This window comes from Natrix helvetica (genome assembly GCF_964273705.1).
Source record: "Natrix helvetica genome assembly, chromosome: 2".
Lineage (NCBI taxonomy): Eukaryota > Metazoa > Chordata > Lepidosauria > Squamata > Natricidae > Natrix > Natrix helvetica.
In genome coordinates this window covers 34281025-34306434 of record NC_138552.1, presented here as the reverse complement: position 1 = coordinate 34306434, position 25410 = coordinate 34281025, and the positions used below count along the sequence as shown (strand labels likewise).

The 25410-nt window shown below is 44.0% G+C and overlaps 1 protein-coding gene across 1 annotated transcript in view; it reads right to left on the bottom strand.

Annotated features, from left to right (window-relative positions):
* Positions 1-10524, bottom strand: part of LHFPL2 (LHFPL tetraspan subfamily member 2) — a 117735-nt gene extending 107211 nt beyond the window's left edge. The window contains exon 1 of the mRNA XM_081940401.1: positions 9728-10524. The gene's annotated coding sequence lies outside the window, so the exon portion shown is untranslated. The remainder of the gene's footprint in view (positions 1-9727) is intronic.
* Between the last annotated feature and the right edge of the window lie 14886 nt (positions 10525-25410).

The window sequence follows — 25410 nt, the reverse complement described above, 5'->3', positions numbered from 1 at the left end:
CAACCTCACCTTGGTAGCAGAGTTTGGCTTTTCCTCACCCAGTTTTAAGCCTCCTACACAGCTGTTTCTGTTTCAGTACATGACTGGGTGTCAACCTACATGTGACATTGATGATCATTAGCACCTGTTGGGTATAATTGGTTGATCATACACCTGACTATAATCCTACAAAATCCCTGACTTCGTGCAAGTGTACCTACGAGAATTGATGCTGGTTTGAAGGCAAAGGGTGATCACACCAAATATTGATTTGATTTAGATTTTTCTTTTGTTTGCTCACTTTGCGTTTTGAAAATTGACAGAAATAAAAAATCATTATTTATATTTCTGAAAGCATTCTTTGTTTACAGCATTTTTTCACACCTACCTAAAACTTTTGCATAGTACTGTATGTATGTATGTATGTATGTATGTATGTATGTATGTGTATATATATATATGTTTTCGTAGATTTTGACGGGTGTAGGTATGCTGGTTTTGTTGTATTCGGGTCTTTCCCCGTGCAAGATTGAGATTGTCTTTGCAACGTTTCAGCGAGATCTCACTCGCCATCTTCAGGCTGTGGTTTTAAAGTGTGACTGGAGCTGCCGTCTTTCTGTATATCTTGGTGGGAGGGGATGGATATACAGAACATATATCTTTGTATATATATATATATATATATATATATATGTGTGTGTGTGTGTGTGTGTGTGTGTGTGTGTATGTATGTATGTATGTATGTATATATATATATTTGTATATATATATTTGTGTTGGGCATACCAGGGGTTGTAACACACACACACACACACACACACACATATATATGCTGGTTTTGTTGTATTTTAATCCATTTTAAGCCCACGCTTGAAGATGGCAGGTGAGATCCTGCTGAAACGTTGCAAAGACAATCTCAACCTTACACGGGAAAAGACCCGAATACAACAAAACCAGCATACCTACACCCATGAAAATCTACGAAAATATATATATACACACACACATACATACATACATACATACACACACACACACATATATACATACATACAGAGAGAGATACAGAGATAGAGGGGGGAAAGAGAGACACAGAGAGGGGGTGATAGAAGGGGGAGAGATATAGAGAGATGCAGAGAGAGGGAGAGAAACAGAGAGATACAGAGAGACTGGGAGAGGGGAAGAGATAGAGAGGGAGGCAGAGAGAGACAGAGAGAGATACGGAGAGGGGAGAGAGGGGGGAAGGGAGGTCAAAAGGGTCTTGTGATTGCCGAGGTTTAACAACCGGTTCTCTGCCCTAATGACCGGCTGAGTAGGCGTGGCTAGGGGGTGGTCATGTGACTGGGAATGAGTGACGTTGAATTGGCCATACCCACCTAGGTTTTGTGCCTCACAGTGTTTTCTTTTCTGTGGGAAACAGGTCCAAATGGCTCTTTGTGTGTTTAAGGTTGAAGACCCATTCTAGGGGAAAAACATAAACATAAAAAACCTACGGTTGCATAAATATTCAACTTAAAACTAGTACTTTGTTGAAGCACCTTATCATTTTATGACAGCATTCAGTATTTTGGGGTAGGAACCCATCAGCATAGCACTTCTTCCCTTGGGAATATTTACCCACTCTTCCTTGCAAAAACTCTCCAAATTTGTCAGAGTGTGAGGGTATCTCCTGTATACAACCCTCTTCAGATCACACCACAGATTTTAAATTATATTCAGGGCTAGGCTGTAGCTGGGCTATTCTAAAACTTTGATCTTCTTCTGGTGAAGCCATTATTTTGTTGATTTGGAGGTATGCTTTGGGGTTGATGTGGTGTTGAAAGGTGAAAGATCAAAGTTCCTCTTCATTTTAGCAGAGGCCTGAAGGTTTTGAGCCAAAAATGACATGATAAATGGACGTGTTAATAATTCCCTCCACCTTGACTAAAGTCTCATTTCCAACTGAAGAAAAGCAGCCCCAAAGCATAATGCTGTCACCATCATTCTCCACTGTGGGTCTGGTGTACTTTTGGTAATTTGCATGTAGAATAAAAAAAAGAAATAAGGTGTCCGCAGTATATTTCACACTTACTGTACATCCAGCTCCTATTCAAATCCATGAGGTTTCATAAAAACAAGTACTTTAGCACTCTCTTTCCATAAATAGAAAATGCTTGTTTTTCCTAAAAGTAAATTTCACACATTCATATTCAAGTATCAAGTGAAAACTGTCTTGACTAATTAGCAATGAGTCATCCATACCTGTCTTTTAAAGATTCAATGAAATCATTTTCACTGATTTATAAATAGGCACAATGGTAAAATAGTTGAATAAATGTATTTTTAAACATCTAAGTACTTAAGTTAAAGTAGACAACTCTGTTGACAAACAATTGTGATTATGTTATGCCTGTTCATAATTCCCCCCCCCCCCCAAGTTGTTATAATAAAATTGCAGTTGAGAACCAAGATAGAACTAACTGGGCCTTTTTATGTCAAGAGATCAAAACAAGATAAAATGAGTTATAATTATTTCAGGCTTTTCAAACTAAAACTGTAGGTTTTTTTATATGAAGATCAGGGCCATAACTTGAGGGCAGAAGTTAAAAATTATCATCAAATATAAAGAAACCAAGAAGTATTTGGATGAATTAACTCAGTTAATTCAAGACCCCACCCATAATGGGGGACACACGCTCGACCTGATTTTTGTCTCTGGGCAGTGGATGAATGATCTAGATTTAGGGGATATTTCTATTCAACCCTTGTCATGGTCTGATCATTTCCTCATCAGGCTTGACTTCCATACCGCTACCCCTCACCGCAGGGAGGCGGAACCCACTAGATGGTTCCACCCCAGGCACCTGATGGACCCTGAAAGGTTCCTGATGGAGCTTGGGACTTTTCCTGAATCCCTTGCTCACAACTCGACCGAAGCCCTAGTGGAAGCCTGGGATAGGGCGGCCGCTGGGGCCTTGGATCGCGTTGTGCCTTTGCGGCCTCTGACCCGGTGTCAATCCCGGGTGGCTCCCTGGTTTACCGAGGAGCTCCGGGAGATGAAACACCGGAAAAGACGCCTAGAGAGTGGCTGGAGGGCCAGCCGGTCCGAATCTGATCGAACACTAGTAAGAATTCATATTAAATCCTACTTAGTGGCGATAGAAGTGGCAATACGGCAACATTTTTCCGTTCTTATCGCGTCCGCAGATAACTGCCCAGCCACCCTGTTTAGGGTGACCCGCTCCTTACTTAACCAACGAACTGGGGAAGACCCCTTGCAGGGTAGGGATGAAGAATTTGTTCAGTATCTGCAGGATAAAATCGCTCAGATCCGGACAGGCTTGGACTCTGACTGGGTAGATTTGGGCGAGCCAACGGGGATGAATCTTGAGGAGACAATCTGGGATGGGTTTGACCCTGTGACCCCCGAAGGCATAGACAGGATTATGGGGAGACTCAGTGCTGCCACGTGTGCTGGACCCGTGTCCCTCTTGGTTAGTTTCGGCTTCCCGGGAGGTGACACGAGGCTGGCTCCAGGCGATTACCAACGCTTCATTGAGAGAGGGGTTCTTTCCCACCGCCTTGAAGGAGATGGTGGTGAGGCCCCTCCTTAAGAAGCCTTCCCTGGACCCAGCTTCTTTAGCCAACTATCGTCCGGTCTCCAACCTTCGCTTTGTAGCAAAGGTTGTCGAGAGTGTGGTAGCATGTCAGCTTCCCCAGTACCTGGATGAAGCTGTCTACCTGGATCCGTTTCAGTCGGGTTTCAGGCCCGGGAACAGCACGGAGACAGCATTCGTTGCGTTGCTCGATGATCTCTGGCGGGCCCGAACAGGGGCTGCTCCTCTGTCCTGGTCCTATTAGACCTCTCGGCGGCTTTCAATACCATCGACCATGGTATCCTACTGCGACGACTCAGGGGGTTGGGAGTGGGGGGCACCGTTTTACGGTGGTTTTCCTCCTACCTGTTGGATCGGTCGCAGTTTGTGTTGACTGGCGGGAAGAGATCGACCCCCAGGCGCGTCACTTGTGGAGTGCCCCAGGGGTCGGTTCTCTCACCCCTCCTGTTCAACATATATATGAAACCGCTGGGCGAGATCATCCGTGGTTTTGGGGTACGGTATCATCAATATGCTGATGATACCTAACTTTTCATCTCTACCCCAAACCACCCAAACGATGCCCTCGACGTGATGTCCTGATGCCTGGAGGCTGTGCGGATCTGGATGGGGAAGAACAGGCTCAAGCTCAATCCCTCCAAGACTGAGTGGCTGTGGTTTCCGTCATCCCGATTTGTACATCTTGTTCCATCTTTGATGATAGGGGGAGAAATTTTAGCCCCCTCAGAGAGGGCCCACAATCTGGGAGTCCTCCTGGATACACGGCTTAGTTTAGAAGAACACCTGATGGCCATGATCAGGGGGGCCTTTTACCAAGTTCGCCTGGTACGTTAGTTGTGCCCCTTCCTGGATCGGGATGCTCTGTGCACAGTCACTCATTCCCTCGTCCTTTCTCGCCTGGACTACTGCAACACTCTCTACATGGGGCTGCCCTTGAAGAGCACCCGGAGGCTTCAGCTGGTCCAGAATGCGGCCGCGCAGGTTATCATGGGGGTACCTAGGTGCTCCCATGTTACACCCCTTTTAGGCGGCCTGCACTGGTTGCCGGTTGTTTTCCGGGTGCGATTCAAGGTATTAATTATGACCTTTAAAGTGCTCCATGGCTTAGGCCCAGGGTACCTGCGAGACCACCTACTGCCACCAGTAGCCTCCCACCGTCCAGTACGATCCCACAGAGTTGGCCTCCTCAGGGTGCCATTGGCCAGACAGTGTCGGCTGGTGACCCCCAGGGGGAGAGCCTTCTCTGTGGGAGCGCCTTCCCTCTGGAATGAGCTGCCCCCGGAGCTTCACATAATCCCTGACCTCCGGTCCTTCCGACGCACCCTAAAAAGTTGGCTTTTCCAGCAACAGGCCTGGCCTGTTAATTTTAACTCATTTTTAAATGTATTGTCCTATAAATTGGGTTTGGTTTTTTTGGATATGTATTTAATTTCTTTTTAACTTTTGGGATGTGTGTTTTTTAATGTTGTGCGCCGCCCTGAGTCCTTTGGGAGAAGGGTGGCATATAAACCCAATAAAAACAAAAACAAACAAAACAAATAGGCTATACTATTATTACAAAAATAGCTATGCTGTCAAACCTTAAAACATCTTGCATGAATTAAATAATGAGACTTGTAACCCCATATCTCAAAAATACCCGTATATTTTTCTTTTACTTTAATTACTACAACAAAATTATTGACATCTTTGGTATATTTGCTTAGAGACCATAGCAATATTTTCATGTATTTAAAAAAACTGTAAATTCACAATCCAAGCAAAGGAAAAGAGAAAGAATCTAACAATGAAATAAAACATAGAATAATTATTTTAAGAAATGGCATTTAAGAAGCAAACCATGTTCCTAAAAGCACCAATCTGTTCACACTATCCCAAATTATAAATTCAGACAAATTTACTGGCATTACTTACAAATATCAAAGCAAAAAAAGATTATTTTATTGGATTTCAGTTGTACTGATTTAAGTTCAATGTTCTTTAAAGAGTTTACTTTAGATACTAAATGCTTTTGCTCTTTATACTGACAAAGGACTTTAGTAGGCTTAGCAACAAAATGCTGAACTTGAAAACACATTCATGGACATACCACTCATTAGCAGTCAAGAGGCATGTAAGTTTAATAAATTATTATTAATATATGTACTCCATGTTTACTTTTTTTCTTTAGAGACCCTTTGAAGTTAGTTAACAAAAGCTGTTGTAGTGTCTTGCGATCATGTGATTGCCACTTGGATACATCACAATATATTTATGATTGTTGGAGAGTCCCATATTCTTTGCACCCGCTTATCTTAGGACAGTTGCAGGCCTCACCATCAGGGGCCTGCTTCATATGATAGTCTCTTTATTAGACTAGCTTCCAAACATTGAGCTTACATATGTTATAGTGAAAGTCCTTACATTTTCAGGATCTCTTTCTGACAAGCTAACTTCAAATTTTGAAGCAATATCTCATCTAAATTCTGACCAGGCAGAGTGTACTTCAATTTTGAGATTAGCCAACATCCATTAGTTACTATGGCACCAATAATATGCTAGTGACTAATAGGCAATTCTTTTATTTCATGACCTACCTAAGAAAATACAACCCGGAACATTTTTACTCATTGCATAAAATGGAATGTTTCCACAGCAGAAGAACATCAAGGAAATTTCAAAGTTACTGGAAAGCTCATGCAGAGACAGATAATACTAACTGGAAGATCACATGTTTTGCATTGTGACAGTTTCTGATCTAGATCTGAGCAGCTGAAAAGAGATCTTAATAAACTTTTGATTAAAAAAAACCCATCAAAGTGTTGCCAATAAAATCAGGTAAGGCATGGTTCTTTTGACAGTTGCACTGTGGCATATTCTACAAATGCCCCTACACTTTCCAAGGAAATGGATCTGAAGAAGAGATTTGTGGATTAAAATAAAAGTGACTTAGCACTCATGGCACACAGTAAATCCTCAACTTACAAGCATTTATTTAGTGACCATTCAAAGCATCTGCATAGTGACCCCTGTAACAGATCTCAAGAAGTGACTTATGACTGGTCCTCATGCTTACAAACATCAGTGTCACGTGTATGTAATTATGACATTGCAACATCCTGCAATGTCATAAGTACAATCACATTGCAATATGTGATCACTATTTGTGACCTTACCAGGGGGCTTCTATTCAAGCAAAGTCAATAGAAGAAACCATATTTGCTTAACAACCTCATGATTTGTTTAATAACGATGGCAATAAACCCCACATTAAATTCATAAAATCAGGCACAAAAGTAGTAACCACACTACTTAACAATGAAAGTTTCCACCCCAAATTTGGCCATAAGTCAACGTGCTATGTGTATTTATTTATGTACAAAACGTAGATGGCTATCTCATATAATGATTGTGAGCAACTTTCCCTAAAAAGAAAGACAAAAACAAAAATAGTCTTCCATCCCAGCTACCAGACTATTCCCCCTATGCTTAATCCTCATCATAGCCCAAAGCTTATGGGAAAAACAGATCTTCATGGTCATCCAGAAGACTAAAAGTCTGGTCTTGTGCAATTCTGGAATACTCCTATCATTTAACATGATTGTACAATACATTTGTTTGTACATGCTACAGGAATAGAAGTGTTTTTTTACTGAGTGTGAACTGGTAGTCTATCCTATTTTGGAGCCACAACTTGTAAAATTTTAACATTTTGACCAGTGCAGTGATCAATTTGGTTGGGAAGGGGGGATGGGAGAAAGAGAAAGAGAGAGAGAGAGAAAGAGAGAGAGGGAGGGAGGGAGGGAGGGAGGGAGGGAGATTTGGCAAATATTTTTTGCAAATACACATGTTGAGTCCTAAGTTATATATTTGTGCACTCTTCTCTGAGAAAATAAATTGTATGCAATGGGCAATACATTCCACCATTCAGAAAAATGCAAGTATAACATAATAAACAATTCAGAAAATTGATATAAAAATACAAACAAAGCATTTTTCCAATGTGTCAGATAACACCACTGCCACTGTTTTACTTGACAGCAGTCCAATTTTCCCAACTTGGAAATACATTTTTTCTAGGGGTCATAACTGCTCTTTCTAAATTTGTACTGAACAACAACTGTTAATTGTGCTATCTTTCTCCATTTCCCTTCCTGACACAGCTGGCAACCTCATATATATTAAAAGTCTAGAAAACAACAGTAGCACCATGCAGAAGAAAGGTTCCAAAAGAAGGCGCTCTCTCTTCCATCAAGCAAGCAATATACAGTTGTAACAAGGTCAGGAAGTAGAAGTTGATTTGAACAGTTATGCTGCTTGAAGTAATAAAAGTTAACAAGTAATAGAAATACCAAATAACTGATACACTAGAAGCTACATCTTCAACCAGGCCTGGTCTATTCATGACTACTTTAGCATAGAGAAAGAAAAGGGTTAATGATCAAATTAAGTGCACATTATGTAATTGAGGCTTTCTAAAGGCTAGTTGTCAATCCAAAGACACTTCAGTGACCTTGAAGAAGTTGTAAAGACAGGAGCAAGACCTGCACCAAATCAAACTACAAGCAATACTGTGGTTATAAAACTTTCTCTTGTTCTACAATTCCTTATTTGGCCTCCTGCACAATACAGCATCCACAAACCTATTCTATAAGCCAACGTTTTTCCTGTAATAATGATACTGTTTATTATCCTGTTGTCGAAGTAGGTCTCCTACTTTCTCAAAACCAGGGAAAAGTACAGGACCAAATAGAAAACAGAAGGTGGAGGAGGGGAACGGATAAGAAAAGCCCCAAAGTTTACATGGAGGCGGCTGGAGAGCCTCTTTCCTGCCAAATCAATGGAACAACCCCTGGACCTGCGATTTTCCCCTTCAGGGCATTGCAGCCAGTCCAAAAGGAAAAACAAAAGCAGTTGGGAAGGTTTGGATGCAAGGCGTCTGGTAATTCCCCTTCCCCCCTTTATAATTTATGCGTGCAAAAGGAACAAGAATGTTACAGTTCCCTGACACACAAAGAGGCGCGAAGGAAGAGGAGAGGATTCTGGAAGTGCTCCCAAAGAATGCAAGTGCAAAAAACAAAACAAAAAAACACAAAGACAAACAAACGCCTCCTTCCCAGCCAGTCACCCAACCAGTAAGGGGTCCCCGTGCACGAACAATGCAAGCAGCCCCGCTTCCTTTCCGTGTTGGAAAACCCACAGCAGGAGGCCGAGCAATAAAAGGACTGGCAGATTGATCAGCCCGCTCACTTCGGGTTCAGCCAGATGGGAAGAAACGGCTTCTGCAAGAGCAAACGCGCCGCCTGGGAGAAGAACTGGGTTGGTACAAGGCGGCGCAGTTCCAGCACCTTAGAAAGCCAGATCGGTTACAGCTGCTAAATTTGGGGGGATGGGGGTGGCTCAGAGGTTCGTTCCGCAGAGGAGGAAAATGGTAAAGAGGAAAGTTGGTTTGGGTTGCAGACTCCCGCGTGGGTTTATGGTGCGTATTCCATTGTCGGTTAGGCACAACTCTTGGGATCACCAACTGCGAAACCCAGGGGTCCCCAAACTTGGCAACTTTTAAGACTTGTGGACTTCAACTCCCAGAATTCTCCAGCCACCTGGCTGGAAAATTCTGGGAGTTAAAGTCCACAAGCCTTAAAGTTGCCAAGTTTGAAGATCTCTGGCCAAATCCCTTAGCAGGATCCCAACTTTGCTCTCCAACTGCTCCGATACGTAATCAGCCGGAGTAGGCTGCATGCTTTTGTTGCCTTTTTCCTCACTTCTTCCCACCCGGGCACATATAAATACCCCGAAGGCTGGAATTTGGGTCCATCTTAAAAAAAGAAACTTCTCAGACTGCAGTCCTACGCGGGGTTTCCTTAGAAACGAATCCCGTTGAAATCAATGGGCAAACACTTTTTCTAAAAGGCGCGTGCCTGTGATTCTTCCTGCGGCAGCAACCTGCATGCTCTTATGTTACCCGGCGTGATAACCCGTTTGCAAGATACCCAAGCGAAGCAGAATCGATCCCACCCCGCACCTCGTCCCCCATTCGAAGTTGAATTGCCTGGAGGAAAGTTGACTGAGTAAAAGCCGCCCGCCTTCTCCGTTCCTCCTCGCTCCCCAATTCCCCTCGATACAATGAATGGAAACGGCCGCATAGCTGTGGCCGTTCCCACTTCCCGACTTACCCGCCGTCCACGACCGCTGTCTCGCAGTCTCCCTCCCGGCCAGTCAATTCCCAGAGCCGGGAAGAAAGCGCCCCTGAGCGCGCCTCGGCGGAGCCCTTCAGGTCACCTCGGCCGGTCCCAGCCTCCTCTCCGCCAGGCCTCGGCGCGGCCAGTCCAGAAGGGCGGCTGCTGCTTCCCGCGGGAGGGAAGGAGCCGTGTAAAGCGAGGCTGCCTCGCTCTGCTCTGCCCTGCCTTGCCCTGGACCAGCCCACTCGGCACTGACGTCCCCCGCCTTCCCTCCCCGGCCCACCAAGATTAAAGCGATGAGGGTCGGCGGCGGGACGAGATGAAGGGAGGGCTCTGGAAGCGAAAGGGGCGGGCGCCCCACGGAAGAGCCGACCCGGAGAGCGGGAGAGGGATCTCCCCACCGAAAGGCGAGGGAGGGGGCCGCCAGGACGCGGAAGAGGCCGGAGATGGATCCGCGTAAAAGGAGGGCGCTCTGCTGGGCAGCGCCGGACCGTGCGGGCAAGTGCCGAGGCAGCCGGGCGCCCCGGTGTTTTCCCATTGGGGAGAGTGGGCTGCCCTCAGGGAGGGAAGCCTTAGCGAGGAGGGACGGCGGCATCAGTTGGCTTGGAAGGCAGGGAGCGGGGACCCTGAGGGAATACTTAACTTCTTGAGAATAACAAAAGGGGAATTAAGACGTCCGCAGAGGGGAAAGTGGGGAGGGGGGGTTCAATGAGCCTCGCAAAAGCGCCCCGCAAAGGCTGTTCTCGGCTGCGCCTAATTCCGGGGGTGAAGGGGTTTTTTCACGAATGGAGGCGTGCGAATATACCATACAGCTGGGCGACCAAACTTTAGCCTGTGTGAACGGGATATTGGTTTATGACGGTTGGGAGGATCTAGAAATGTAATTTACTTGCTTAACCCGTGGTTAAACTTAAGAATGAAGGAGCGGGGGAGGGAGACAACTCCGAGCTCCACGAGATACATTGGGATCCCATCTGTCAGAATAATCCCGGAGGTCCTGCGAATTATATTCCCACCTCGCCCAGAGGGCACCAGGTTGAAGACAGGCGGGCAAGCAGCTCTATCACCGAATAACAGCCACTTGAGGGTTGCTTTGGCAGGGCAGAGCAAAAGTGGGCCTCCTGAGCCCCTTAAGGTTGCACGGATGAAAGCGAGCACGCCTCTCTTCACCCCTACCTAGGGGCGGGGGGAAACCACCCTGGGAAGCGGTTGTGGAAGGAGCAGCCGCCAGGCTCCCGTTCTTGGAACGGCGAGGCGGAGGACTGGCCGAAAACCAGGCTGTCCCCGCGACGCAGTCCAAGCAGAGCCTCTCGAGGGACGCAAAACGAGGTCAACCGCTGCCTGTTGGTCGAGGGAGGCCCCGCCAGGCGGGGAGGAGTGAGCGCGGCAGACACAATAAAGGGTTCATGCCTGGAGCAGAGCGCGGGAGAGGAAGGAGGGCTGGAGGCAGAAGTGCCGCAGGGTTGGCGGAACTTCTGGGGCCCGAATCCCGCCGACGGTTAAGAGCGGGCGGGAGGCAGGAGGGAGTCGCCTCCAGGCCGGCCTGGTGGGAAATTCAAGACGGGGGAGGCCGGAAGGGAAATTGCTGGTGTAATAACGAAGCTCCCGACAACCCCGCGGTTCCTTCTTAGCCGCTTTCTGGGCGGGAGAGTGAGACGCGCGCGCGCACGTTAATGGACCTGCCTAGATGCCTCCCTGCCACGAAGGCTGCTAAGGATCATATTGAGAGAATCTCCGGGAACTGCCTAATGGCTGCAATAGCACGGAGCCCTTGAGGTACAGGAGGATTCAATCAGACCCCCGAGAGATCCAAGATTCGGAGGCAGTGATTTATTTCTTTTTTTTGGCAACATTTTTAATCCAACCTTTATGGCACCGCCGCAAAATTGTTGATTTCTCATGCAGGACCACGAAGTCATGGCTTGTTAAAAATAGGCCACAATGTTGTGGTCTGCACAACTCGGCACCAATTTTTCCACTCATAGTGTGTGAGAACGTGATCTGGTGCTTGGTGGTATTCTGTTACGGTTCCTTTGGTTGGAGGGTTGAGATTTATTTCCACACTCCTGGCTGCTGAAGTTTGAGCAAGGAATCAAGTAAAGTCCAGAGTAGTCATGGCTTGTTAAATAGGCCACAATGTTGTGGTCTGCACGGTTGTTGGATGGTTGAGATTTATTTCCACATTGTCTGGACTTTACTTGACTCATTTTCAATCAGCCAGGAGTGTCATTGCTCTTGAACATCTGATATCCCTGCTCTGTGGATCTGGCCATGGCAACACATGCCTAACCCTAATTTCAACAGGCCTGAATTGTTATAATGTACTCTAGATAATGTTATCTTTGATAAGACAAAACAATAGTACTAAAAGAGTTCCTGCGTTATCAATTCCTATCTTGACTCTGTTGCAGCTATTCCAGGTCACTGCCAAATCATATTGTCCTGATTTGTTTGTGCACTAATCCAGGGGTGAAAATCAGCAAGTTCTGACAGGTTCTGGAGAATCAGTAGCGGAAATTTTGAGTAGTTTGGAGAACCGGCAAATACCACCTCTGGTTGGCCCCAGCATGGGAAGGAGATTTTGCAGGATCCTTCCCCTGACATGCCCACCAAGCCATGCCACAGAACCGGTAGTTAAATTTTTTTGAATTTCATCACTGTGCTAATCACTATAGACAAAGGATTTTTTTCCCCTTTTGTATTTGCTCTTCTCTCTGTAGAAAGTTATCATCTACCCTCTAGAAAAATGAAATATTGTAGGAAATATTAAAAAGGCAGAATATTTCCCCTAAAAGAGAAATAGAAATCTTAACAGACACAGAAACTCAGCCGTAGCAGATATTTTGGTGCCAGCTTATCTATAACACAAAAGACTGGACCATCTTATCTACAAGACAAAAGACCTTCAGACCTTCAGGGTGATAGGATTAACCCTCACTCCAGATCCAAACCAGGACAAAGCCATTAAACCATAATAGGAATTGCCCAAAGCCCTTTCATTACATCACCCAGCAAGATTCAACTAAGCCTGGGACTCAAGACAACCTACAAAATTACCCCTGCAATGTCCCATGGGAGTCTGACAACCAATCAGAATACATTTCTTTCACAGGAATCGGAAGCAAGTTCAAAGCCCGAGAGAGGGTATAAAGCTCTCTCACACCCATGTGCTTGATTGCCCAGGACCTCAAACCATGTGGTCCTGTCCACCATTAAATCATCTTTCCAATCAGCCTCCATGTTTCCAGTGTCTTTCTTCCCACTTGGAACTGAACCCATATGGACATTTCTTCTAAGACCCCCTTTGACATATTAGAAAGCAGCCAGGAAAACATTCTGTAATATACGAGCACAGGACAGATGTGGATGGCGGGGAGGTCTGCCCCTCCTCCCATGTCAGCATCTCCCAAATTAAAATAAGCTGAAATAAGGAAACATGGGTAACACATTCAGAAAGAGTCCCAGAGATGGAGAAAAAAACCGCTTGCCATGACTGGGCAACCAGCAAGTATTGAGGAAAATAATAGATTGGGAATCTGACTCTCTTCTACTTTGTAGGAAACCTGGAGAGGAAAAAGTGATGCAAAATATGTATGGGTAGTCCTCAACTTGTGACCACAATTGAAACCAAAATATAGTTAAGTGAGTTGCGCTCCATTCTATTGTTTTTGCCATGGTTGTAACTTAACTGCAAGATTGTAAGGGTGAAAACTGGTCACAAGGCACTTTTTTATTGCTGATGTAGTTTCGAATGATCACTAAATAAATGTTTGCAAGTCGAGGACTATAAACATTTCCATCCCCAGCCTCAATATCTTGATACTGCCTAAATTAAAGTATCCATTGGAGAGAGTTACTGCTCAATACAGATTGGTTAAGGTTCACCTCAAGATGTATGAGAAGTAAATATGATATTGCAGCAGCAAGTCAACATTTTCAGCAATAACATTTATTTGGAACTGTCAAATTTAGATCTAACCAGAAATGAAATCTGAAACAAGTCTTATCTAGGTGATGCAAATGGTGGGTCAAATGCAGCATACTGTTACATCTTTGTATCTGTAATATTATATCAAGTAGTATAAACCAATCAGTGCATCTTTCCACAGGGACAGTTTTCATGGAGCTGCACTTAGGTTTATAGCCAGAACTAAGCTATTTCTGTGTTGTTTTTCACTTACAAACTATCAATTTACATATCCACACATGCTGTTACGGATATTGGCTTTAGACTATGATGCAAACTTGTAACTCTGCAGGACAACTAAGAAAGCCTTGAGATTCCACATCCCTCCTCTTGTGATCTATCCTAATACCATTTGTCTTAACAGAAAGAATGCAGTCAGGGAAGCATCATGTGAGAAAACGTTGCACTGAATTTATATATGAATTTACGTACTTATTTATCAATTCCATTACAATTCTGGACAGCATATAATATGAAAAATTTAAAACAGTGCACACAATGGAAATACACAAAAAGAATGACCAGGGATAACAATTACCTAACCTATCACAAAAAAACTCCAGGGTTGAAGCTCACTCTAGGAGCCTGGGAAAACACAGGTCTTAAATAACTTATCTAAATACAGTCAGGATGGGGTCATTGCATTGAAAGGTAAATTTAGTTAGAAATACATGGACTATAAAAGTTTCAGACATGAGAAGTAATATTTCTAGATGCAGTACCTTTCACAATTTTGCCATCAAACAATTACCTGTGGGATTTCCCAAGGATGGTGTTCTATACTTTATAAATATAGAAGACTGCACAAAAATAATTTTTAGATGAACCAAGACGCTAGGGTAACATCTGATACTATACAAGGTATGAGAAGGCAGAGTAAATTCCATGTTCAACAACTTCCCTGCAACATTGTGTATTTTTTATTTGTATTCATTGCCTAATTGCTTCCTTCTGCCTAATGATAGGGAAAACTATTTCAGATTTTTTCTCTGCATGCATTAAATCCCTCTCAAATGAAGTATTAAAACAGCATATGAGCCAATTCTATTTCTGTTTACTAAAGTATAAGTCCTGATAAAGTAGTAATTAGCTTCAGGTATTTCAAAGCTCAGGATTTCAATTGATTTAATTTGATGATAACAATGTTTTTTTAAGGTGCAAATGTACAGTTACTGCACATAATGTATAAATTCACTGCCAAAACAAATTATTGATAGCTTTCACCTAATGTAAATCAATACTGTACAAAGCATTTACAAAGAAGAAATTGGGCTGAATTACTTATCCAAAGGTCAGGATGTTAAACAAAATTAGCTTTTGGATAACACTAAAATATAGTGGTTCCAGGAATTATTCAGTATGCCAAGAACTGCAATACTTTTTCAGTTTTAAATACTATTTGATTGATTTGATGAATGGTTGAATGAATCATGGTTGGCTAGAAACTCTGGGGGTTGAAGTCACACTTTTCTAGTCTCCAAGATTAAAAAAGTGACCAAGACATAAATCAGAACAAAAGTAGAAGTATAAACAGGATTTACAACTTAGAACTCAAAGACTTAGAATTTACAATCGTGTTAGCATGTGCATTTGGGAAATAAACACATAAATAAATCTATAATTGTCACTACAGAATCATACAGTAAAAATCTTCCAATATGACACAATATGTAGTATTTCACACTTATCCAAAATTATTTGGCTGATAGAAAAGACTGGAATGGAAAAAAAAACGTTTGGAGACTAGTTTGGAGGAAGCAGAACATCTGTACAATGCTTATGCATACTTTTCAAAAGCAGGGGTGAAATTCAGCAGTTCTGACAGATTCTGGAAAACCGGTAGCGGAAATTTTGAGTAGTTCGGAGAACCGGCAAATACCATCTCTGGCTGGCCCCAGAGTGGGGAGGGAATGGGGATTTTGCAATATCCGGGCCACAGAACAGGTAGTAAAAAAAAAATTATTTCACCACTGTTCAAAAGTCTTGCATACCACTTGTGAAATATTTCTTTGGAAGTGGATTTACTGAGAACATTTTCCATTTCTAAATTTATTAACATGATACGTTATACGAGGAAACTTGGATAATCTCCAAAATGTGAAATCAGTTTAAACAGCTGATTCAAAATTGTGTATCTTCTCATATAAACCACACATTAAATTAAGAAAAACAATAATAGTAAAATTAGGAGTTATAGGAGGCCTGTATGGAAAATAATTAGTCAAGAAATGCCTATAGATGCACATCAAAAGTTATGCAAATGCTTACTTCTGCAAACATTATATAAGATTGAGTTTTCTCCTCCCCTAAAGTGTTCTATAATGTTTGCCATCAAAGTCAAATCTAAAAGAAAGAGATAAAGAAAGAGTCCATATGTAGGCATTAAGAATGGTGCAGCATCAGGAGTGGGATTCTACCAGTTCGGCCTGGTTTGGGCGAACTGGTAGCTCCGAAGATCATCTGTGAGCAAACCAGTTCGCTTCTTCCTTCAGTTGGGTTCGCCAGCCCGATCTGTGGACTGTGCAAGTGGGGTAAGGCTCAGTGAACTGGTTGTTAAACTGGTAGGATCCCACCCCTAGGCAACATCTATATAAAACAGGCAGAGTTCTGATTGTACTATCAAAGACTGCCACCTTAACTTTTTTTAACCATACCCTTGCCATGTGCGTACTTTATTCCAAGGGTGAAATGTCTTGGTCCGGTTCCGGTTGCGGGTCCGGTTGCGGATCCCGACGGGCAGGTATTGCTCGCCCCGTGCACTCCTGGTGGGCTCCCCACTGATCCGGGGGGCACAGGACGCCCTGGAGGGGCTCCTGCCGAGGGGGCAGCGTAGCGGGGAATCCCCCGTGTCAGTGGCAGCCAGGGGGGCTCCCCGCATTGCCCTAGGCACCGGGAGGCAAGAGGGGAGGCACCGCGGCGTCTTTGGGATGAGGCAGCTGGAAGAAAGCAAGATCTGAAGGACGCAGCTGCTGTGTGGTGAGGTGGAAACTTTCCCCCGTTCCCTTACTTGGCTGAAAGGGGGAAAAAAAACCTGCCGGCTTTTTAAAACTGACTTTCAACCTGTTTTGGAGAAGCGTGACTGGAGGGAGGGGGATTTCCCCCCCCTTGGACAAGCGGCTTTAAACGGTTTTGCTCTCTGCCCCCAGAGGAGGAGGTGGGGGGGAGCCATGCAACGAAATCACGCTCATAGCAAAGGCAGATTTCGGACTGCATTTGTGTAAATGAGGTGATGATCTGAAAACTTTGAAAACTTTTGGATTTTGCCTTCTGATCCCGGAGCTGGCAGGGCAAGATGGCACACTTCCATTGTCTTCATGGACACTGAAACGTGACTCCACCCATAGAAACTTCAGGCATTTTGTCTTTGTCTCTGTGGCACTCAGATAAATCCCTTGTTACATTGGACTCTGGGCTTGGAATAAAGGACTTTACTACTTTATTGCCAGGAGTTGAATATAGAAAAGGTTCCTATCTGCTTGGACTCTCTGCCTCGTAACCTCCTCGGTGGTTCTCCTCCCTAATTTTTTCCTCTCTGTATTGACATTGTTATCTCTCTGCTCACTATAATGCCACCCAAAAGACCACCCCCGGGGAAGCCGGGTTTTGCAGTCTCCGCCCCGACATCCTCAGCGTCCAGCCCCAGCGGACAACAGACTTTAACCTCCTTGCTTCAACCCAAACCTTCTGAGGTGGACTTCCAGCAGATGTTTCAACAAATCTTAAAGGGACAGGAGGATTTAAAAAATCAATTCAAGGAGATGAACCAGCAGCTTAGAGAGAACTAAGACCGGGCGATTAATAACTCACAGAGACTGGATCTTTTGGAGGAAGAGACGGCTGAGATGAGGGGGGAGGTAGGGGGTGCAGAAAGGGAACAAAGAGTTAGAGAACCACCAGATTAAAGTGGAATTTGAAAGAATGTCCTTTTTCCTTAGGTTTCAAAATGTGATTGAGGCAGATGATGAAGATTTAAGGGACATTATGATAAACCTTTTGGCTGAATACATTAAAAAAGACAAACAACAGATGGGGTGGGACATGGACCTGGTTTATAGAGTAAACTCAGCATACGCTAGAACACATAATGTTCCAAGGGAGGTACACATTAAATTCCTTAGAAAGACTACAAGAGATGAGATTCTGAGTGCACAAAGGGGGCAAGCATTAAAATACCAGGATAGAGAAGTAACCATTGTGAAACAGATCCCTAAGAAAGTGAGAGAGAGAAGAAAAAACTATTCGTTATTAGCGAAGAAATTATACCAGAAAGGGGTGTGGTTCAGATGGCTGATGCCTGAAGGTATGCTAATTTTCTGGGAGGGCACAAGAGTTAGAATCAACACAACTATAGAGGCTCAGGCCTTTATGGAAAAAAATAAAGCCCTCCTAGATAAACCTGATGATACTACACCAGACACACAGGACATGGGAGGGGCCGGAGCTCTGCTGGCGGGGGGAGAAGGGGCAACATCGAGAAAACTCAGATCACAAAAATGAACAAGAAAATCTGTTTGATGTAAAGTGATTGAAATTATTTGAAGATAAAAGTTTATATGCTGACAGAATACCATTGACTTGTAATAATCTAATGTATTAATAAATGAAATGTATGAGTACGGGGGGAGGGACCACCTCCTGCATATTGTAACTGCCAAAATTTGTAACTTATTCCATTACCCCTTTCCTTGTCTATTTTTCTTAAAAACCAATAAAATTTTGTTTATAAAAAAAAAAATTAAAATCTTGAAATAAGAAATTAAGCAACCAAAATGCATTATCTCTGGGAGTTGGAAGTCCAAACATTTTAAAGCAGGGGTCCCCAACCCCGGGCTGTGTCCTATTACCGGGCCATGGCCTATTCATAACTGGACCGTAGACTAGTACATGTGTGTGTGTGAGCAGCTCGGCTCATCAAGCAGTGGGCTGGTATGCCCAACTTGCAGTTGAGCTGTGTGTGCATGCACGAGGGTCCACCACTCACGCAAGTTGAGCTACATACATCCATGTGTGCTGGCTTGCCACTTGCACGCCCCCCCCCTTCCGCAACTGGACTGTCCAACCACAAAAGTTGGAGACCGCACCTGGGGGGAAAAGAGGCCAAGAGACCACAGCAAGAGATAGAAGAACTAAGCAACTTATTTCCTCGCTTTTGCTATTTGGCTCCAGCCTTCTTCACACGCTTGCAGCTGAGTGGAATGCCAACTAGGAGTATGTAATGCTTTTATTGAAGTGTTATTCTGGAACAAAATTGGATGGCTCTTTTGTGCATGCATGTCTGATACAGGTTTTCTACAACTATTAAAAGACAATGCAAATCCCCTATAGTGCTTAAGACGGCTAAAGAAGAAAAACTCCTAAAATAAACAATTCCTAGAGATAATACTACACCATTTCCTTTTACACATTTAGTAACACAGCCAATAAGTTAGAAGACAATTTGGAATTATTCCTAGGAAATGAGTCATCCATGAGAAAGAATAACAGCTATTATAATAACTAATAATATTTGGATAATACATTAGAATTGAAGTTTGGATTGTGCACTTGTAGTGACTTTGCTCAGATATTGTTCTGCCCGAGTAAGTCATAATGCTGTTTGGACATTAACTTGTTCTTTGTTGTAGAGATGTTGTGAACACAGCATGCAATTACAGAATTGTATAAATCTCAAGTTTTCCTTCTCTTGACAGCCAAACTTAAACTGAAATGTTTCATCATCAGTTTTATCTGGTATCACATTGGAGGTCATATTGTCACATAACAATAATAGTTTGAAAACATTCACGTATTTGAGCAACATAGTCAACTCCATGCCCATCAATATTACAACAACTTGTCATTTGAAAAATGCAAAAAAAGAAGAAATAATGTGGTTTGTATGGGAATGACGTACTGCAGGCTAAATTTCAGAAGAGGCATTACTGTAGAGATCAAAGGGTCAGGAGAAAAAGTTTTGAAGGATTTTGTGTAGAGCTAAATACTGTTTCCCATCAAATGTTGCAGTTTGTCTCATTGGTGGATACTGCTGACAGAGATCTCCATTGTTTGGAACATCTAATATGTCTACTAACCAACTGTAATTAAATGCACAAGTACCTCATTTTGAATGGGACAAATTATTATAATCCCAGGTAATTGTCAACTCTGGAAACACAGCTTGTACTAAAAACTGCATATTGGAATTCTGGTTAATAACTCCGTCTGACCATATAGCTATCAGAGAAGAAACAAATCTAAGGAGAGTCTAGAAAGTCTTAGCTGTGAACGGACAATGTGGAGTCGTAGCAGTGAGGCTTGGTTGGTGATAGCAACAAGTAGAAAATTTGATAAGAGTTCTCGTTAAAGAGTTCAGTTCTTGTCTTTACAAGAACTGAAAAAAGGGTATAATCCAAACTTGAGGCATCAAAAAGAGCAAGATAGAAAGGACAAACATAAAAACCAGGGTTGGCAATAATAATGGCAATAAATGAAACATAAAGTCACAATATTAAAAACAGCAGATTTCTGCAAAGTTGAAGAGCTACACATTTTTTGTCACTTTACAACGGGATTTATTCCTGAAGAAAATCTATCTGTGAGGTTGCTAAGAGTTAACACTGACTTGATAGCAAATAATAAAAAATAGATTGATAAGAGCTATGACCATAATGTGAATAGTTTTTATTTCAGCCAGAATGCAGTTGCTTTTAGCATGAGTTGAGATGTACACATGCAAATCGGCTTTGGGGAAGTTATATAGGGATGGAGATAGGATATTTCATCATGTCCATGGAGCAAAGTACTTTGTAATATCCTGCTACTATCTATATTATGGTTTGTTGTACAAACAGTTTGTATTAATATTCTTGGCAGCCCTCCATATACATAAAAAGCTGGCAAAACCTGGTTGACTTTGTTAAAACAGAGTCAATCATGATTAACTCTTGGTTGGGAGTTCTCTAGGCTGAGAAGTTTTTAAAAAATCTTAGAAGATAGAAATATCAAACACTACTATAGTAAGTTAAAGAAAGACCTCCTTTTAAACTTGATATCAAGCAATAAATTACTGAATGCATTGATGAACTACTAGACCACTTATCTAATAAAGGCAAAATTATAGGTGTACCTGGATTGAGGCAGGCAGTTAGAAGGTAAGATATAGCCATCTTGATAGATTCTCAGATAGATGCCACTAGTATTCTGAGCAAGAAGGGACTGGGAGCAATGTAAAAATGATAGAGATATTTGCACCCCACTTGTAAATAGTATTGTGATCTAAATATATATTTGTACCAGGTAATTATGGTTAAATTTACCATGAGTTTATAAAAAGGGTGGATATGGGAGGAGGTTGGGGAAATTTGCTAGGCTGATTTAATTGGATATGTGAAAGCTTCAACAACAAGAACTAAATCCTTTTCTGACTTTGTGAGCTATATAAAATGCCAAAGACTGATACTTCAACACAACTGCTATGAGCCGTTTCCATACTAAAATTGGGAGCAACTCCTGGCCTTCAAACAATAGATTCTTATGCAACAGATGGCCAATGATGTAACTGAAGATATTTCATAAAATCCAAAGCTTCTCTTTGAGACAGTAAAAGCTTTCATGCTGGTTCTTAATTTAGCATGTATGACCATTCTGGAAATTGTAATTTTGGACTATGTAAATCTTTATTTCTACTACACAGTCTTCTAAAGAATTGTTAAAACAGCTTTTATTCTAAAGCAAATGTTAATGCGTTTCTTTTCCAATATATAGATTTTTTTTAAAAAAAATGGAATGTGCTTTTCTGCCAATAGTACGCATAACTGTCTTCATCTTCATTCTTAATACACTTAAAAGAGTCATTCCAATTTAGCAAGTCTTCTGTATCAGAAAGAGATTTCCACATATACAGTTGATAAGAATTGAGACTGCAAAGACCACCCCTGGCTTTTTGAAGAGTGCAAGCAAAAGCTAAGGAGAAAACGGTAATCATATCTATATACAGAGGTGGGAGACAACCAAAACATTAGCTCAAGGGTAGCACATATCTTACATTTAAGCAATAAGGAGAACAGAACTCACAGTGGAAACCTTTCCAGGTATGAGATAACTATGGTGGTGTCATTCCAAATTCATGTTGCTTCTCACCAGCTCTATGACACATAGTACAACACAATAGCCAAGTGATTACAAAGCAAGTACAATATGCACACTTTGTACATATGGGAGAAATAGCATATGCTAGAAGTTTTTGAGGAGCAGCAACATAGCAGTTTTCAGGTGTTTTGAAAAGGAATCATTTCATTATCAAATTTTATTACCAAAGAAATCATATCTTACAATCCCTCTGATTCTCTGGCCTAATTTTCACATTTCACAGTGAAAAGAATGTACCCTCACCAAACTCCATTTGACAAATAACACAGCTCTTATAGTAACACAGTTTTGAAATTAATTGAAGCCATCAAGTTGCAGTGAACCTAAATCTATCATGAAAGAGGAGAAAATAAAACATACAGCTTTCAGGGACAGTAGCATAATAAAGCGTGTCTAGGATTTTCTTCAGTGAGAAAATTGGCACACTGATGAGATCTACTGTAATGTTTATATCAGTCCACATGATATTGTGTTCCTCTTTAGTTGTGCCAGAATGCGTGCAATACTTGGAAGATGTTTTGCACTTAGATGGTAGCACTTCTTAATATCTGAATGTGGAGAGATGGCTAGCTCAGGGAAAGCAGGGAAATGGCCAAACACTTCTTGTTGCACCAAGCCTAGGAAAGTGTCACTGTAACTTTCTTGTGGTTGGGAAACTGTTCTTTTAATTTTTCTCCAAAGATTGCAGAGTGGAGCTGGGTACATAATTGAACTGGGGGGGGGGGGGGAGATCAACATTTTTGGCCTTTATTATATTACTAGTAGGTTTAGGGATTGTTGTTGTTAGTTGCAAAGTCATTTCTGACCCATCGTGACCCCATGGACAACATTCTTCCAGGCCTTCCTGTCCTCTACCATCACCTGGAGTCCATTTAAGCTCACGCCTACTGCTTTAGTGACTCCATACAGCCTCCTCATTCTCTGTCGTCCCATTCTTCTTTTGCCCTCAATCTTTCCCAGCATCAGGCTCTTCTCCAGTGAGTCCTTCCTTCTCATTAGGGGGCCAAAGTATTTGAGTTTCATCTTCAGGATCTGGCCTTCTAAAGAGCAGTCAGAGTTGATCTCTTCTAGGACTGACTGGTTTATTTATTTATTTTATTTATTTACTGAGCGCTTATAGACCGCCCCCTCTCCCGAAAGGGACTCGGGGCGGTGTACAGTCCATATCAGAAATACATCATATAAATAACTATAAAATTAAGCAATTAAAATTATTAAATAGATAAATAGATACGAAGGAGGATAAAAAGGTTTAACAGAACTGTACAGCTGAGTAAATAGTTTAAAACCCCTACAAATATCCCATAAAATTAAGTTTAAAAAACAATTCCCCTAAAATACCAGTTAAGAAATATGTTTGCCAGGAGGTAGCAGTTATGATTATGCCAGGCCAGCCAATCGGAACAGGTGTGTCTTCAATTTTCGTCAAAAGGAGCGGAAGTCGGTGGTGGTTCTAATGTCGGGGGGGAGGTCATTCCAGAGGGTTGGGCCCATCACAGAGAAGGCCCTACTCCTTGGCGCCGCCCGTTGGCATTGCCTAGTGGACGGCACTAGGAGAAGTCCCTCCCTGTGAGAGCGAGTTGGTCGCAGGGATGTGTGTGGAGAGATGCGATCCTGCAGGTAACTAGGTCCTGTGCCATGGAGCGCTTTAAAGATGGTGATCAAAACCTTGAAACACACCCGAAAAACCACAGGCAGCCAGTGCAGCTCGCGCAGGAGTGGTGTTACGTGGGAGTACCTCGTACTCCCCATGACAGCCCGCGCGGCTGCGTTCTGGACTAGCTGCAGTCTTCGGGCGCGTCCCAAGGGAAGCCCCATGTAGAGAGCATTGCAGTAGTCCAGGCGAGACGTCACCAGTGCATGAGTGACCGTGCGTAGGGCATCCCGGTCCAGAAGGGGGCGCAATTGGCGCACCAGGCGAACCTGGTGGAACGCCCCCCTTGCCACGGCTGCCACATGGTCGTCCATTGACAGCCGGGCATCTAGGAGGACGCCCAAATTGCGCGCCCGTTCCACAGGGGGCAATTGTTCGCCCCCTATGGCCAGCGATGGAGTCAGCTGGCTGAACCGAGGTGCCGGTAGCCACAGCCACTCAGTCTTGGAGGGGTTGAGTTTGAGTCTGTTGTCCCCCATCCAGACCCCGACGGCTTCCAAACATCGGGACATCACTTCGACAGCCTCGTTGGGGTGGTTTGGGGTTGAGATGTACAGCTGAGTATCATCAGCGTACAGATGATATTCAACCCCAAAACCACGGATGATCTCCCCCAGTGGCTTCACATATGTGTTGAACAGGAGGGGCGAGAGGACCGACCCCTGCGGCACCCCACAAGTGAGTGGCCTCAGGGTCGACCTCTGCCCCCCCGTCAACACACATTGCGTCCGGTCGGAGAGGTAGGAGCCGAACCACCGCAAAACGGTGCCTCCGACTCCCATCCCCTCCAGCCGGCGCAATAGGATACCATGGTCGATGGTATCAAAAGCCGCTGAGAGGTCTAATAGGACCAGGATAGAGGAACAACCTCTATCTCTGGCCCTCCAGAGATCATCATCCAACGCGACCAAGGCTGTCTCTGTGCTGTGCCCGGGTCGGAAGCCGGACTGGCATGGGTCTAGATATTCGGATTCGTCAAGGTGTCGCGGAAACTGCTGTGCCACCACATTCTCAACAACCTTCGCTAGAAAGGGAAGGTTGGAGACTGGACGATAATTAGCTAGCTCCGTTGGGTCAAGCGAAGGCCTCTTGAGCAAGGGCCTCACCACCGCCTCTTTCAAGGCAGTTGGTAAGGATCCCTCACCCAACGAGGCGTTCACCAGGCCCAGAAGCCAGCCTCGTGTCACCTCCCAGGATGCCAGTACCAGCCAGGAGGGACACGGGTCCATTGAACATGTGGTGGGTCGCAGCCGTCCACGCAACCCGTCCAAATCCTCAGGGGCAACAGAGTCAAACTCCTCCCAGAATGGTCTCACAAGACTCACTGTTGACGGCTCGTCTGGTCCACTGGAGGGGGCCCATCCGCTCCGGATCTGAGCGACTTTGTCCTGCAGATATTCCCCAAACTCCTCTGCTCTTCCCTACAAGGGTGCCCCCCGCGTCCTCTGCGACAAGAGGGAGTGGGTCACCCTAAACAGGGCGGCAGGGCGGTTATCCGCGGACGCAATAAGAGCAGCACAATGTCTACGTTTGGCCGCTCTCAATGCCACAAGGTAGGTCCGTAAATAGGCTCTTACCTGTGTTCGATCAGACTCGGAGCGTGAGGACCTCCACCTGCTCTCTAGATGTCTCCTATGGCGCTTCATCACCCTCAACTCCTCGGTGTACCAAGGAGCTCGGGTGGGTCGCTGCCGTAGGAGAGGTCGCAAAGGCGCAACCCGGTCCAAGGCCCCAGCCGTCGTCCTATTCCAGGCGGCCACTAGGTCCTCCGACCGAGCGCGGGTCAGGGCTACAGGTAGTGGCCCAAGCTCCGTCTGGAACCTATCCGGTTCCATCAGGTGCTTGGGGCGGTACCAGCTTGGACAGTCTGGCTCCGCCTCCTCGCGGTGGAGGGTAGCGCCAGGGAAGTCCAGCCGGAGACATGAGTGA